The sequence below is a fragment of the Phyllobates terribilis genome, unplaced genomic scaffold (genome assembly GCF_046119375.1).
Source record: "Phyllobates terribilis strain yellow unplaced genomic scaffold, ASM4611937v1 Scaffold_8__6_contigs__length_399053987, whole genome shotgun sequence".
In the NCBI taxonomy this organism is placed as follows: domain Eukaryota; kingdom Metazoa; phylum Chordata; class Amphibia; order Anura; family Dendrobatidae; genus Phyllobates; species Phyllobates terribilis.
Genome location: NW_027362768.1, coordinates 169,085,492 through 169,103,281, shown reverse-complemented (window position 1 = coordinate 169,103,281; position 17,790 = coordinate 169,085,492). Strand labels below are relative to the sequence as shown.

General features: G+C 41.7%; 1 long non-coding RNA gene across 1 annotated transcript in view; it reads left to right on the top strand.

Moving 5' to 3' along the window:
• Nucleotides 1-5,654, top strand: part of LOC141156457 (uncharacterized) — a 147,195-nt gene extending 141,541 nt beyond the window's left edge. Inside the window, exon 5 of the long non-coding RNA XR_012247625.1 lies at nucleotides 5,529-5,654. This is a non-coding gene — a long non-coding RNA (uncharacterized lncRNA). The remainder of the gene's footprint in view (nucleotides 1-5,528) is intronic.
• Nucleotides 5,655-17,790: the final 12,136 nt, after the last annotated feature.

The window sequence follows — 17,790 nt, the reverse complement described above, 5'->3', positions numbered from 1 at the left end:
TAACTACTATAATACTGCTCCTATGTTCAAGAATATAACTACTATAATACTGCTCCTATGTACAAGAATATCACTACTATAAAACTGCCCCCTATGTATAAGAATATAACTACTATAATACTGCCCCTATGTACAAGAATATAACTACTATAATACTGCCCCTATGTACAAGAATATAACTACTATAATACTGCTCCTATGTACAAGAATATAACTACTGTAATACTGCCCCTATATACAAGAATATAACTACTATAATACCGCTCCTACGTACAAGAATATAGCTACTATAATACTGCCCCTATGTACAAAAATATAACTACTATAATACTGCCCATATGTACCAGAATATAACTACTATAATACTGCCCCTATGTACAAGAATACAACTACTATAATACTGCTCCTCTGTATAAGAATATAACTACTATAATACTGCCCCTATGTACAAGAATACACCTACTATAATACTGCTCCTATGTACAAGAATATAACTACTATAATACTGCTCCTATGTACAAGAATATAACTACTATAATACTGCCCCCTATGTACAAGAATATAACTACTATAATGCTGCTCCTATGTACAAGAATATAACTACTATAATGCTGCTTCCTATGTACAAGAATATAACTATTATAATACTGCCTCTATTTCCAAGAATATAACTACTATAATCCTGCCCCATATGTACAAGAATATAACTACTATAATCCTGCTCCTATGTACAAGATTATAACTACTACAATACTGCTCCTATGTACAAGAATATAACTACTATAATACTGCCCCTATGTACAAGAATATAACTACTATAATACTGCCGCTATGTACAAGAATATAACTACTATAATACTGCCCCTATGTACAAGAATATAACTACTATAATACTGCCCCTTTGTACAAGAATATAACTACTATAATACTGCCCCTATGTGCAAGAATATAACTACTATAATACTGCTCCTATGTACAAGAATATAAATACTATAATACTGCCCCTATGTACAAGAATATAAATACTATAATACTGCCCCTATGTGCAAGAATATAACTACTATAATACTGCTCCTATGTACAAGAATATAAATACTATAATACTGCCCCTATGTACAAGAATATAAATACTATAATACTGCCCCTATGTGCAAGAATATAACTACTATAATACTGCTCCTATGTACAAGAATATAAATACTATAATACTGCTCCTATGTACAAGAATATAAATTCTATAATACTGCCCCTATGTACAAGAATATAACTACTATAATACAGCCCCTATGTACAAGAATATAACTACTATAATACTGCCCCCTATGTACAAGAATATAACTACTATAATACTGCTCCTATGTACAAGAATGTAACTACTATAATACTGCTCCCTATGTACAAGAATATGTCTACTATGCTACTGCCCCCTATGTACAAGAATATAACTACTATACTACTGCCCCTATGTACAAGAATAATAACTACTATAATACTGCTGCTATGTTCAAGAATATAACTACTATAATACTGCTCCTATGTACAAGAATATAACTACTATAATACTCCCCCTATGTATAAGAATATAACTACTATAATACTGCTCCTATGTACAAGAATATCACTACTATAATACTGCCCCTATGTACAAGAATATAACTACTATAATACTGCACCCTATGTACAAGAATATAACTACTATAATACTCCCCCTATGTATAAGAATATAACTACTATAATACTGCTCCTATGTACAAGAATATAACTACTATAATACTGCCCCTATGTACAAGAATATAACTACTATAACACTGCTCCTATGTACAAGAATATAACTACTATAATACTGCCCCCTATGTACGAGATTATAACTACAATAATACTGCCCCCTATGCACAAGAATATAACTACTATAATACTGCCCCCTATATACAAGAATATATGTATTATAATACTGCCCCTTTTATATGAGAATTTAACTACAATAACACTGCCAACTATGGATGACAATAATGATCTTAAAGGAAATCTATCAGCAGGATTTCACACCCTAAACTATTTATATGAGAATGTAGTTCTTATTTCAAAGACAAGTTCAGCAATATATTTACCTAGACAGTCTGTTTCTCCACTACTGAGAAATCAAGTATTTCAATTGATAGCAAATTACTATTGTAGATCTGAAATCTCTGTCACTCCAGCTCTATTCCCCACCCAGTGCCGCCTCCTAATGCTTGGTTGACAGCTCATTTGCCTGGAGTCACACAGCAAAGAGGCTATTTGTCAAGCAGGAGGAGGTGGCGGAGGTGGGAATAGAGCTGGAGTGACAGAGGCTTAAGATCTACAAATCAGAAGGGCAGCCTGGGATGCCGGCAGGTTGGAGGCGTTCGCAGGGCTCCAAACTGGCAAAGACAGACTCCTGACATGGCCGCTGGACTTAGGTTTTGCAGTTTGATTTGTTCATCTGTAACATTTTAATTTTCCTTATAGACAAATTCTTGCACTGTATAATGTTTTGGACAATTTCTGCAACGTTTCTGATTTAGTCAATTACTTATTAGATTAATAATTCTCAGTTTTGTAAATAACATCTTTTTTTAATGTTTGGTAAAACAATTCCCATGGATTTTTTTTTTTTAAGAATCCAGTGCAAGAATCCAGATTTTTTTTCTCCTCTTGTAATTTCATTGCAACATCATTGATGTATTCCACAGAAGATGTTTCGAAATATCGAGGCCCCGGTTTGTGTGTTGCTGCTTAATATTGTATACGAGAAGGTCTCAGCTGAACAAGAATCTCTGGACTTTACTAGTAATTTTGGCTTCGGTTCGGGTCTCTAAGTCTAGAGATGACTAAATATGGTGCAAAATTGTCTAGAACCCAGAAAACATTAAATGTGTCAATTTTCTCATGATAGTCTTAGTACTTACAGTGCCACAAATGAGAAAACCATCCAGTTATGAATGGCGTTGTTTCCTCTAATCATAATACCTGGGCTCAATATCATGATCAGAGTATTAAGAACTTCCAACAATCAAGACCATTCAATATTTCATAAGAATTTTAACCAACATTTTAAAGATTTTTTTTTTGTGATTTCCGGATCCTTGATTTGGAAACCTTGATGTTTTGCAGCAGGTTTGGGATCAAGGGGATTATAGATTATTATAGATTAAGGGACAGGAGATACATTTACAAATTGTATCATTGAGATATCTCACTTTGTGGGGTTGGCTTGTCAATGTTGTTTTAATGGGATTCAATCTGATTATTAATGAATCTCGAAAATAAAATGGCAAATCCTTTCTACCAATTCTGGTCTCACCACCATAGACATTAGACTTTACTACAGATGAACTTATCGATTCAAATTTGTTAGTGGTTCCCAAAAAAATTTGGATTCAGAAGAATCCGAATTTTTCAGTTTCAATTCGCAAAAATCCAGAAAAGTGTTGGTCGTCCACCAACTGGTTGAGTTCTGAGGTCATGGAAGGGGTTTATTCAGATAAACTCTTATACTCGTCTCTCCTCTGCACTCATCATAAAAGTCCCCCATTGCTTTCTCTATATCCTATTCTCCTTCCAGCTTCCTCCGAGCCTTCTCTCTTCTGATGCTGCCGTTGACATGGTCATACCCCACCTGATAGCGTGCGCCAAGGAGCTGAACAGAATAACGGGCACTAATGGGACAGATATGGTGAGGGCAGAAGAAAAATGAGTGAATGCAAAGAGTTTTTTTTAACCCCTTTGCATCAAATGTATTCAATGTGAATCCAAATTTACCCCTTTTACCCACCGAGAGGACAATGTTGGGGGAGAAGAGGATCCGGCCTTTAGAATTTTACCAACAAATCCTTTTTTTACGGGGAGATAAGCTGCTAATAGGGGAGTCTGTCTGATGCTCTCTTTGAGAGAGCAGAGGAAAGCTTGGTGGAGATGAATGTTCCTGTGTATGGGGCAGGGATAGATGTCAGCTGAACAATCATTTGACCAACATATATCTACTGTATACGGGCCTTTACAGTGGGTACGGAAAGTATTCAGACCCTTTTCAATTTTTCACTCCTTGTTTCATTGCAGCCATTTGGTAAATTCTAAAAAGTTCATTTTTTTCTCATTAATGTACACTCTGCACCCCATCTTGACTGAAAAAAAACAGAAATGTAGAAATTTTTGTAAATTTATCAAAAAAGAAAAACTGAAATATCACATGGTCATAAGTATTCAGACCCTTTGCTCAGTATTGAGTAGAAGAACATTTTGAGCTAGTACAGCCATGAGTCTTCTTGAGAATGATGCAACAAGTTTTTCACACCTGGATTTGGGGATCCTCTGCCATTCTTCCTTGCAGATCCTCTCCAGTTCCGTCAGGTTGGATGGTGAACGTTGGTGGACAGCCATTTTCAGGTCTCTCCAGAGATGCTCAATTGGGTTTAGGTCAGGGCTCTGGCTGGGCCAGTCAAGAATGGTCACAGAGTTGTTCTGAAGCCACTCCTTTGTTATTTTAGCTGTGTGCTTTGGGTCATTGTCTTGTTGGAAGGTGAACCTTCGGCCAAGTCTGAGGTCCAGAGCACTCTGGAAGAGGTTTTCATCCAGGATATCTCTGTACTTCGCTGCATTCATGTTTACTTCAATTGCAACCAGTCATCCTGTCCCTGCAGCTGAAAAACACCCCATAGCATGATGCTGCCACCACCATGTTTCACTGTTGGGATTGTATTGGGCAGGTGATGAGCAGTGCCTGGTTTGTTTTCTCCACACATATCGCTTAGAATTATCACCAAAAAGTTCTATCTTCGTCTCATCAGACCAGAGAATCTTATTTCTCATAGTCTGGGAGTCCGTCATGTTTTTTTAGCAAACTCTATGCAGGCTTTCATATGTCTTGCACTGAGGAGAGGCTTCCGTCAGGCCACTCTGCCATAAAGGCCCGACTGGTGGAGGGCTGCAGTGATAGTTGACTTTGTGGAACTTTCTCCCATCTCCCTACTGCATCTCTGGAGCTCAGCCACAGTGATCTCGGGGTTCTTCTTTACCTCTCTCACCAAGGCTCTTCTCCCACGATTGCTCAGTTTGGCTGGACAGCCAGGTCTAGGAAGACTTCTGGTGGTCCCAAACTTCTTCCATTTAAGGATTATGGAGGCCACTGAGCTCTTAGGAGCCTTGAGTAATGCAGGAATTCTTTTGTAACCTTGGCCAGATTTGTGCCTTGGCACAATTCTGTCTCTGAGCTCCTTGGGCAGTTCCTTTCAGCTCATGATTGTCATTTGGTCTGACATGCACTGTGAGCTGTGAGGTCTTATATAGACAGGTGTGTGCCTTTCCAAATCAAGTCCTATCAGTTTAATTAAGCACAGCTGGACTCCAATGAAGGAGTAGAACCATCTCAAGGAGGATCACAAGGAAATGGACAGCATGTGACTTAAATATCAGTGTCGGAGCAAAGGGTGTGAATATTTATGACCATGTGATATTTTAGTCTTTCTTTTTAATGCATTTTCAAAAATTTCTACATTTCTGTTTTTTTTCAGGCAAGATGGGGTGCAGAGTGTACTTTAATGAGAAAAAATGAACTTTTTAGAATTTACCAAATGGCTGCAATGAAACAAAGAGTGAAAAATTGAAAGGGGTCTGAATACTTTCTGTACCCACTGTAAGTCAACTCAACCATATTTTGCTTTGATGGGAAGGATTGGCCCTATTGCTATCATGGAAACAATGACACTGTGTCAGATCCATCACATGATACATCTAGATTGGTATAATGTGCTCCAAGTAAGGTGGAGCTGTGCTAACCTGGAGGTGGTTTCCACTTTGATCCATCACGGATGTACAAGTAAGGTCAGTGAGGCAATGGTTCCTCATGGGCGAAGTCACCACAACAGACCAACACCTCAATACTATAGGAGGGATGATTATATTTAGACAGTAAATTACAAACATGGTTTAATAAATGAATATGTATCAGAGCTAATACAGAAACATACTTTTACTAAAATCCGGATAGCGGGGGGTGCACCGCCTAAGTGAGGCCAAGGTTCCTCAGGGGTGGAGCCACCTCAAGAGAGCAATACCTCAATATTGTAGGAGGGACAATTACATTTAGACAGTAAAGTAGGAACATGGTTTAATAAATTAATATGTATCAGTAATATCAATAATACTGAAAGATACTTGTACTAAAATCCAGACAGTAGGGGGGCACAGCTCAGACATTATAGCTTAGAGCTACCCTGGTCTAATAACAAAAATAGTGTATTCACAGCTCAGAAACTCTAAGAATGTGTTTATGTATCCGCAGTGATCATACAGGTCAGTCTACATGGTGCATGTTTACATTCTGTTAATAATAATAACCAGATTGGTGCTGATGGTATGTACTGTGTAAATAGCGCTGTATATTAGATGGACTGGAATTTATTTATATGAGACCCGGGAGAAATATACAGAATTGACAGCTTTCCTTTCAATATCTCATTTGCTAAAATAAAACATGACCCCCAAGCTTCTGTTTGCATGCAAGGAGGATTTACAGGAAAACAAGCGATTACACTTTAGTTTGGAACACTGATGGTTCCATTATTTATATTTAGGGATGACATAGATACATCAAATATCCACATGGCTGAGTGGTGAGATACCAGGCAGGGATCTAAAATAATAGCACTTTCATTATTGAGTTGCCAGACAAAAACATGCACAATATAAGAAAAGTCATTGATCGAATAGATCAAGGTGCCATGTAGGTTATGAAGGTCTAGAAGAGTTCTGGATAGTCAGGATGGATGCATGGAGCAGGATCAAACTGTCAAGAAGATCTATGTACGAAAGTTAGAAGAAGTGGATGAGGTTGGAAAAGATGTTAAGACTAGTGCTAAGCGAAACGATTCGATGCGAATCGAAGTCATGACGATTTTTAGGAAAATCATTGGACCATGTAAACTTGTACAATATTGCAATTTTATTAGACTCGCAAAATAAAAATACCTGCCACCAAAGCTGAAGATTGTATGAGCCAGGCGTGGAGACACAGGCTTCCCCATAATGCCGTGCAGATAACAGATTGCATGGTATAGCACAGCCAATTAGAATGGACTTTCATAGGCTGTATAAAAGCAGAGGCAGGGAATGCAGCAGCCATCAGTTGGTGGATCTTGGATTGTGAGAGGACGTCATACCTCACACCTTAGTCATAGAAATAGTGAGATAGAGCCATAAAACACTGAAGGAACTGTACAGATAGTGTGTGACAGCACAGCAGTGAAATATAGCTACCATCCATTTGCCCATAGCCATATATGTTGAGGTCACTTTGACTTTACTTTGGTTGTGTTTAGGTTAAAAAGCTTGAAAAGGGTTGGATACAGTCCACGGTGTTACATCTTTTCCAGGTTGTGGGAGGATTTGCAGTATTTACGATTCACCGCAAATCAAAAATTCAACGAAGCTGACGAATTAGAATTTCAAAAGATTTTCTCATCCCCAGTCAAGACTGTTGCCATCAAAGTTTGAGGGATCAAAGGTGTCGATGGGCAAATTATTGTCTGGGATGTTGTACCAATGAAGATAGATTGTACCCCAACTATCTCAACATTGGGAGGGCAGAATGTGACTCTTATAGGAATTGAACTATAGATATTCAAGGAGAAGAAGACTCTAAAATCCAGACTCTCTCTGCTCTGGGGCTGTATTATTGGGGCGATTCCCTTAAGCTCAACCTGTCTTAACTTGACTATGGCTTATGACCCAGAATTGCTTGGGGCTCATCCATCCCTGGAAACTTTACTTTGGTTTTGTCAAACCATTTTTCTTCATGGTTGGTGCAACCTTGATAGTGACAATTGGTGCAGATTTTGACACTTGGAACATAATGTTGCAGTTTATATAACTTTTAGGAATCAGAGTAAATCCAATTATACCTGATAGTTCCTAAACATACTAACTTAGCAAAAACTATTCTGCCATTTTGTAGGTTTTGGGGTATTTTTTTACAAGGGGGCAACTAATATATCACTCCTAACTACAAGCCTTGAGTGATTTTGCACTTCTCACATGTGTAAAAAAAAATGACAGCTACTATTGCACAAGGGAGAAATTCTTGCTGCCTGGAGAACATGAAGTTCTTCTGTGCTCTGCCCTCCATATAGGGAATGATCCTATAGGTCCTTCTATAAACACTTGTCTGTAGGAGTTGCACAGGCTGCAGACGGCGGCCACGCTCATGTCCCTTGCACCTTATTTTTGAAACACTTCCTTATTTTTCATTGTAACGTTCTCACTGTTGGCATTCAGAAGACTCGGTAGCTTTGAAGAAACTCCAAGACTCAATTCCATTTTTCCAACACTTCTGCCAAATCTTGGAAACACTAATTTTATCAGCTAATTTCCACTGCAGTTATTGAAATGTTGGCTCTCAGCAAGTTTCCAACATCAAAAAGTTTAACTTGTGTCTATAGAAATAGATATTTTCTCTGTATTTTATAATCTACAACCCTCTTATAAGCTACACTTACTCCCAACATGATCACAGGACTTTTCACCCTACTAAGCTGGAGCTTTAAAAACTTGACTTTCACCATATTTAAAAGAGAAATTGCAGAAGAAAACCTGTAGAAAAGACCATTTAAAGCCCTCTAAATATATGGGAAGAAAATGTATATGCAAAAATGTATATAGTTTACCGGCATTTTCGTTTCCCACCTGCTCTGCCTCCTTTTTTTTCGCCATCTTTCTCTGTTCCTCTGCTTTATAGGTTGGCTCAGACTTCAGGATGCTGCCTGAGTATTCAGGTAGATGGTGTCCATGGATTGCTACTTAATCTTGATTCTCCTGACATACTACTCTGCCATTCTGGAGGAAAGACCAGCATTACTGCTCCTGAAGTGTATGTGCTCGAGGAAAGGACCGCACACCAGACTTAAAGTGGGCAAAAAAACTCAGCCCCGAAATGATGATGGAGAACGAAGATCTTGATGCAATAAGAGAATATTTTATTTTGATCTGAGAAGAAAAGGTCCAACGTTTCGACCAACAATGGTCTTTATCAAGGACATTTGTATTGTATAGGAGACGGGTATGAGGTAGATGCGGCTGTGTGCGGCCCGCGGGACGTTGAGATGTTGGACCTTTACTCAAAATAAAATATTGACTTATTGCATCAAGGTGAGACATAATAGGTCCTTTTGGTAAAACTTTCTGACTCTACAGAAGTGTTACCATACGGTAAGGGGTAGAGTAGTTATATACAATGCAAAGCTTTATCTTACCTTAATTGTAGTTGCAAAAAAAATATCCCAGTCCCCCTTATGTAGATGTATGTTAGATATAGAGAAGACAGGAATGTTTTGGGGGTCCTTTCTTCTGCCATTCAATAATGAATATTTTTGGTCGGCCTGCTCAGTGGGTGGCTTTTCCTGAAGTGACACGAACACTGTGTTGTGCACGGCGCCAAACAGATGTCTCCACTTCTGTTACCCCCTCTCTTACCAATGCATATAGTTTCTCAGAGAAAAGGAGAAACTGCAGCTTCATCTCCCTCCTCCCCTCCTCCTTGTTACTATGTATTATTATATCTCACATGGTCACGTTGCTCTTCGCAGCCCTTGGTTTGGATGAAAATGTTTAATGTAGCAAGGAAATATGACAGGGAGAAAAGTAGAGATGGGACCACGGTAACTGGAGTAGCAGAGCTGGAACTGTAGCAATGTATTCAATGATGAAACAGAGCTACCTAAGCAATATGGAACCGAAGAAGCAGAGCTGAGTTGCACAAGAGGTTCAATATAGCAGAGCTGTCACAGCGATGCAGTAGAGTTGATTCAGAGAGGTTGTAAAGCTGAATTTGCAGAAGAATCCAATTTGGCAGAGCTGACACAGAGATATAGCAGAGGGGACCCAGCGATATGAGACCGGAGTAACAGATCTGGGTTTGTATAAGAGATCTATAGAAGTGCAGTCACGAAGTCTATAGTAGCAGCGTATATATGGCTGGCCTCACCCAAAAGAGGAGGAAGACCCGGTGCTGGAGCCAGGACAAGAGAGTCCTTGTATTGTTCACCATTAAACCATTAAAAAGATTTTTTGGTGACTGAAGAGGTTTGTGAAAAATATGGAGACAGGAGACCTTACAACAGAGAAATAGGAAATGCAGCTAGAAAATGATTAAGATGGTGCTTTACATATTACAGAGTTTCATAAAATCACTGTTACACGCACGCCGCTAGATTCAGATAGGACGAGACGGGTTTCATGAATTCTTTGGAATCCTGGGGGAACCGTTACTCAGGGCGACCATAGGCTGCAGCTTCTCTCAGGCACATGATAGATTCAATTGCTGACCAGACACATCTGACAAGAGTCTTTTTCAACAGTTTAACAGTGGAAGTTAATCTGAAGCACGGCCAGTGCAATTCAGGGATATTACAGCAACAATCTTCATTACAGTACAGTCTGAGTTTCTTGAACAACCGGCTCCAGTAACAATACAGTAGTTTCTTTACAAGGCACAGTATTACAGTCTCTTCAGTAGCATAATTCAGCATAGATTAGATCACTTAGCAGCACACTTCTATGCATACACAACCACTGGCTTTTCCTTCACAAGGACACAATAGTACATAACTTTCTTTATTCTGCATGGAGATGGAGGGGGGGGGGGTTTGATGAGGGAGATGATCCCTGTGACACAATTTCTTCCAGTCCTTATCTTCCTGCCCAATAATACTCTGCACTGTTAGTTCAGGAAGTTTATCTGATCTGTGTTTAGTTTCTCTCCTGATCTGAATCCTGTTCAGTTGCCTTCTGTCAGATCCAGATAACACACTATCTTTCTCTTCGGCTTCAGCCAGACTACAATAACAAGTTCCCCACAATCCCCCTGGGGCTCAGCTAAAACACTCCCTGTCTCTTGTGACTGTGTTAACCCCTCTAGTTACAGCAACATGCTGAAGCAACAGCACTACTTCTGCATGTCACATCACACATACTAATAATAATGCAAAAAAAAAGAAACATGCACTTTACGGCCAGTGGCAGCATCTCTAGCACTAGGGTATACAGATCTGTATACAGATGGTGTATATAGAGGGTATATGCAGAGTGTAGGGTGTATGCAGAGTGTAGGATATATACAGAGGGTAGGATATATACAGAGGATAGGGTGTATACAGAGGGTGTGTGCAAAGAGTGTGTGCAGTGGGTGTATACAGAGGGTGTGTACAGAGGGTGTATACAGAGGGTGTATACAGAAGGTGTGTGCAGAGGGTGTATACAGAGAGTGTATACAGAGGGTAGGGTATATACAGCAGGTAGGGTGTATACAGAGGGTAGGGTGTATACAGAAGGTGTATACAGATGGTGTATATAGAGAATGTATGCAGAGGGTAGGGTGTATACAGAGGGTAGGATATATACAGAGGGTAGGGTGAATACAGAGGGTGTGTGCAGAGGGTTTATACAGAAAGTGTATACAGAGAGTGTATACAGCGGGTAGGGTATATACAGAGGGTGTATACAGAGGGTAGGGTGTATACAGAAGGTGTATACAGAGGGTATGGTGTATACAAAGGGTAGGGTGTATACAGAGGGTGTATACAGAGGGTGTGTGCAGAGGGTATATACGGAGTATGTGTGCAGAGGGTGTATACAGAGGGTAGTGTATATACAGAGGGTGTATATACAGAGGGTGTATACAGAGGGTGTATACAGAGGGTGTGTGCAGAGGGTATATACGGAGGGTGTGTGCAGAGGTTGTATACAGAGGGTAGTGTATATACAGAGGGTATATACAGAGGGTGTATACAGAGGGTGTGTGCAGAGGGTGTATACAGAGGGTAGGGTATATACAGAGGGTAGTGTATATACAGAGGGTGTATACAGAGGGTGTGTGCACAGTGTAGTGTATATACAGTGGGTGTATACAGAGGGTGTATACAGAGGGTGTGTGCAGAGGGTGTGTGCAGGGGGTGTACACAGAGGGTGTATACAGAGGGTGTATACAGAGGGTGTGTGCAGAGGGTGTATACAGAGGGTGTGTGCAGAGGGTATATACGGAGGGTGTGTGCAGAGGGTGTATACAGAGGGTAGGGTATATACAGAGGGTAGTGTATATACAGAGGGTGTATACAGAGGGTGTGTGCAGAGGGTAGTGTATATACAGAGGGTGTATACAGAGGGTGTGTGCAGAGGGTGTGTGCAGAGGGTAGTGTATATACAGAGGGTGTATACAGAGGGTGTGTGCAGAGGGTGTGTGCAGAGGGTAGTGTATATACAGAGGGTGTATACAGAGGGTGTGTGCAGAGGGTGTGTGCAGAGGGTAGTGTATATGCAGAAGGTGTATACAAAGGTTATATACAGAAGGTGTATACAGAGGGTGTGTGCAGTGGGTGTGTGCAGAGGGTAGTGTATATACAGAGGTTGTATACAGAGGGTGTGTGCAGAGGGTGTGTGCAGAGGGTGTATACAGAGGGTATATACGGAGGGTGTGTGCAGAGGGTGTGTGCAGGGGGTGTATACAGAGGGTGTGTGCAGAGGGTAGTGTATATACAGAGGTTGTATACAGAGGGTGTGTGCAGAGGGTGTGTGCAGAGGGTGTATACAGAGGGTATATACGGAGGGTGTGTGCAGAGGGTGTGTGCAGAGGGTGTATACAGAGGGTGTGTGCAGAGGGTAGTGTATATACAGAGGTTGTATACAGAGGGTGTGTGCAGAGGGTGTGTGCAGAGGGTGTATACAGAGGGTATATACGGAGGGTGTGTGCAGAGGGTGTGTGCAGAGGGTGTATACAGAGGGTGTGTGCAGAGGGTGTGTGCAGAGGGTGTATACAGAGGGTGTGTGCAGAGGGTGTGTGCAGAGGGTAGTGTATATGCAGAAGGTGTATACAGAGGTTGTATACAGAAGGTGTATACAGAGGTTGTATACAGAGGGTGTATACAGAGGGTGTACACAGAGTGTGTATACAGAGGGTGTGTGCAGAGGGTATATACGGAGGGTGTGTGCAGAGGGTGTATACAGTGGGTAGTGTATATACAAAAGGTGTATACAGAGGGTATATACGGAGGGTGTATACAGAGGTTGTATACAGAGGGTGTATACAGGGGGTATATACGGAGGGTGTGTGCAGAGTGCAGCATTTATCATCCGTTCTTGGTTTCCGCATGTATGTAGAGCACGGGTTCCAGTTTCTTCCCTTTTGATGCCTGTTCCATCATTCATTCTAATTCTACAGTTTTGCAGCCGCCATGATCCCTGGATTATGACCAGCAGTGTCCAGATGCCGCGGGTTTAAAGACAAAGGCTGCAGAATATTGCGGTGTTTGCTGCGTCTTTGCACGAGTCGTTAACAGCTGACGGTTTCATTAGTGAGATTAGAGCAGAGCATCCAACGCACATATGCCGCTGCGGGCAGAAGGCTCCTATTTATTGGCCATTAATTCCATCTCGTGTAAGCCCTGTTCTGGCCGAGACATAAAGCCGCTATATGGAGCCCGGCGCTCGGCTGTAGAGGAATTACATGTATTTTATAGCTCAGCAGGAGCCTTCGTGAACGCTGCGCTGCTGCCAGGATTTCAATACTTTTTCCAGGGACAATTTGCTGTTGGGACCAAAACTGAGGATTAAAGCTCTTGTGCCTCAATGCAAAATTTGTATAACCGCCTTACCATGTGTCGCATACAATGTATAGTACCGCTACCCAAATATTATTTTTCAGATGCAACTGATACTTTTTTTCTTACAAAATTCTACCATTCAGTGTCTATATACAGTCATAGTGTCATATATCTTTATTACAGCCCATGTAATAGTGCCCTACCATTCCATAGAGAAAATCTATAATAGTATAATACAGTGCTAATATAATATAACAGTTCTCCCATAATACTGTCATCCAATGCCCACATAATAGTTCCATAACTACAGTACCTCTAAATAATATGGTCATATAGCTACAGAATAATGAATATCACAAGGTTCACTATACCAAGACCAAAATACCAACAATACCACATACAGGAGACAAATAATGCCGCCATACCATGACTATATATTGCCACCAGACAGTGAAAAGGATAACTTTACTGGAGTGCAATACAGAGCTCATACGGTATAACAATATACTAGAGTTTGCAGAATATTCCACAATAAAATTACAGTGGCATGTAAAAGTTTAGCCACCCCTGGTCAAAATTACTATTATTGTGACCAATTAAGCAAGTTGAAGATGAAATGATTTCTAAAACGCCTAAAGTTAAAGATGGCACATTTCTTTGTATTTTAGGCAAAGAAAAATATTTTCATCTTTTACATTTTAAAAATTACAATAACAAAAATGGGCCGATGCAAAAGTTTGTGCACCCTGCATGGTTAGTACGTAGTAGCGCCCCCTTTTGAAAGTATCACAGCTTGTAAACGGTTTTTGTAACCAGACAAGAGTCTTTTGTTTGTTGTTTCAGGGATTTTCCTCCATCTTCCTTGGAGAATTCTTCCAGTTCTGTGAGATTCTTGGGGCGTCTCGCATGCTCTGCTATTTTGAGGTCTAAACACAGATTTTCAATGATGTTCAGATCAGGGGACTGTGAGGGCCATTGTAAAACCTTCAGCCTGTGCCTTTTGAGGTTGTCTATTGTGGATTTTGACGTGTGTTTAGGATCATTATCCATTTGTAGAATCATCTTCTTTTCATCTTCAGCTTTTTTACAGATGGTGCTATGTTTGCATCAAGAATTTGTTGAAATTTCATTGCATCCATTCTTCCCTCTACCGGTGAAATGTTCCTCGTGCCATTGGCTGCAACACAACCCGAACGTTTGATTGATCCACCCCCATGCTTAATGGTTGGCGAGATGTTCCTTTCCTGATATTCTGTGCCCTTTTTTCTCCACACATACCTTTGATCATTGTGGCCTCTATTTTAACCTCATAGGTCCACAGGACTTGTTTCCAAAATGCATCAGGCTTGTTTAGATGTTCTTTTGCAGACTTCTGACACTGAATTTTATGGTGAGGATGCAGGAGAGGTTTTCTTCTGATGACTCTTCCATGAAGGTCATATTTGTGCAGGTGTCTCTGAACAGTAGAACAATGTACCACAACTCCAGAGTCTGTTAAATCTTTCTGTATGTCTTTTGCAGTAAAGCGGGGGTTCTGATTTGCCTCTCTAGCAATGCTACAAGCAGCTTTCACTGAAATATTGCTTGGTCTTCCAGACCTTATCTTGACCTCCACTGTTCCTGGTAACTGCCATTTCTTAATTACATTTTGAACTGTGGAAAGGGCAACTTGAAAACACTTTGCTATCTTCTTATAGCCTTCTCCTGCTTTGTGGGCCTCCACCATTTTCAGGTGCTAGGCAGCTGCTTAGAAGAACCCATGGCTGCTGTTTTTGGCACAAGGTTAGAGGAGGCTGGGTTTTTATAAAGCTTGGAAATTTGCATCACCTGAACTTTCCTAATGATGATAGTGAACAAGCCATAACCCTAACAGGCTAATTAGGGTGTTAAACCTTGGTCAAATTTATCTGAGCACACAAATCTCCAAGGGTGCCCAAACATTTGCATCGGCCCATTTTCCTTTTTCTAATTTTTAAAATGAAAAAAATTACAATATTTTTGTTTTGCCTAAAATACAAAGGAAATGTGTCATCTTTAACTTTAGGCCTTTAAGTGATAATTTCATCTTCAACTTTTTTAAGTGTTAACAGTAATTTTGACCAGGGGTGCACAACATTTTACATGCCCCTGTAACTTTCAATACTATACAGTGCTCCTATATACTATCAAGAAATACCTATATAATAGTTCCATAGCATAATTATATAATAGTGCAATAGAGTGCTCACATAATATCACACTACAGTGAGCAAACACTACATCAATGCAATGAACATTGACAGAACCATATAGTGCTCATATAAATTTGCCATATGATTCCCACATAATAATGTCATATAGTGCCTACATATTACTGCCACATGGTGCTATATAGTAATTATCTACAAGTTCCATAACTTTCATGCAATAAATAAGTATTTTCTCTGATAGTGCCCTGCAATGTGCACATAATACTATTGTCTAGAGCACATACAGCAGCACACGGTGTCATAGAGCGAGTACATCACAAAAGCGTCATCCAGTAAACATGTAATACTGCACAATGGTGGAATAACGCTGCAAAACAAAAAGATATTTCTATAAAGAGTCATGCAGCGTTGTGATATAGGGGAATTCAAGAGTGGATTGTGGGGACGCGGTGGTGAAGACCTCTGAAGCCCCCAGTGCCGCCCGCTCCCTCGTTCAGGCAGATCCTCTCGTTATGCAATAAATGTATCAGGAAAACCTTGATCTCAGCTCCAGATCTGGAGATTACACAGAAAATTCTGCAGAATTGATGTCATCTTGGCCAAACGCACAATAATTTTACATGTGATTCTACAGAACTAATTACAGTACAAGAAATACAAAGCTTAGGAAATTCCGGAATATGACATGGTAAGGCAGGTCGTGTCATGTGGTGCCCATATATAAATGGGCATTGTGTTCTGCATGGGGAGGGAGATAGGCGCTGCCAGACTCCTCCTCTCCAGACTCCTCTGTCCCCTCCAGAGTCCTATGTCCCCTCCAGACTCCTCTGTCCCCTTCAGACTCTTCTGTCCCCTCCAGATCCCTCTGTCCCTCCAGACCCCTCTGTCCCCTCCAGACTGCTCTGTCCCCTCCAGACCGCTCTGTCCCCTCCAGACCCCTCTGTCCCCTTCAGACCCCTCTGTACCCTCCAGACTCCTCTGTCTCATCCACACTCATCTGTTCCCTCCAGACCCCTCTGGTCCCTCCAGACCCCTCTGTCCCCTCCAGACTCCTCCTCTCCAGACTCCTCTGTCCCCTCCAGAGTCCTATGTCCCCTCCAGAGTCCTCTGTCCCCTTCAGACTCTTCTGTCCCCTCCAGATCCCTCTGTCCCTCCAGACCCCTCTGTCCCCTCCAGACCCCTCTGTCCCCTCCAGACTGCTCTGTCCCCTCCAGACCGCTCTGTCCCGTCCAGACCCCTCTGTCCCCTTCAGACCCCTCTGTACCCTCCAGACTCCTCTGTCTCATCCACACTCATCTGTTCCCTCCAGACCCCTCTGTTCCCTCCAGACCCCTCTGTCCCCTCCAGACTCCTCCTCTCCAGAACCCTCTGTCCCTCCAGATCCCTCTGTCCCCTCCAAACCCCTCTGTCCCCTCCAGACCGCTCTGTCCCCTCCAGACCGCTCTGTCCCCTCCAGACCCCTCTGTCCCCTCCAGACTCCTCTGTCTCTTCGACACTCCTCTGTCCCCTCCAGACTCCTCTGTCCCCTCCAGACTCCTCTGTCCCCTCCAGACCCCTCTGTTCCCTCCAGACTCCTCTGTCCCTTCAGATCCCTCTGTCCCCTCCAGACTCCCCTGTCTCATCCACACTCCTCTGTTCCTTCCAGACCCCTCTGTTCCCTCCAGACCCCTCTGTCCCCTCCAGACTCCTCCTCTCCAGACTCCTCTGTCCCTCCAGATCCCTCTGTCCCCTCCAGATGCCTCTGTCCCCTCCAGACCGCTCTGTCCCCTCCTGACCCCTCTGTCCCCTCCAGATCCCTCTGTCCCCTCCAGACTCCTCTGTCTCTTTGACACTCTTCTGTCCCCTCCAGACTCCTTTGTCCCCTCCAGACTCCTCTGTCTCTTCGACACTCCTCTGTCCCATCCAGACCTCTCTGTTCCCTCCAGACCCCTCTGTCCCCTCCAGATCCCTCTGTCCCCTCCAGACTCCTCTGTCCCCTCCAGACTCCTCTGTCCCCT